This window comes from Gavialis gangeticus, unplaced genomic scaffold, assembly GCF_001723915.1.
Source record: "Gavialis gangeticus isolate Ggan-Ray unplaced genomic scaffold, GavGan_comp1, whole genome shotgun sequence".
Lineage (NCBI taxonomy): Eukaryota > Metazoa > Chordata > Crocodylia > Gavialidae > Gavialis > Gavialis gangeticus.
In genome coordinates this window covers 1,610,606-1,610,809 of record NW_017729030.1, presented here as the reverse complement: position 1 = coordinate 1,610,809, position 204 = coordinate 1,610,606, and positions in this window count along the sequence as shown.

Sequence of the window (204 nt, the reverse complement as noted above, 5' to 3'; positions counted from 1 at the left end):
GCGTCTTCCACAGGTACACAGAAACTCCTATGAAACAGTAAGGAAATGAGCTCATATATTCTAAAACCCCAGTCTTAATCCTGCTCTCTTCCTCAATTCTGTTTCACAGACAAAAGCCCTTCTGTTTAAGCCAGCTGTATAGGCTTGCAGTGTAGGAAGGTCCTTTGTAAATTCAGTAACTTAATATCAAAAATAGTTTTCATT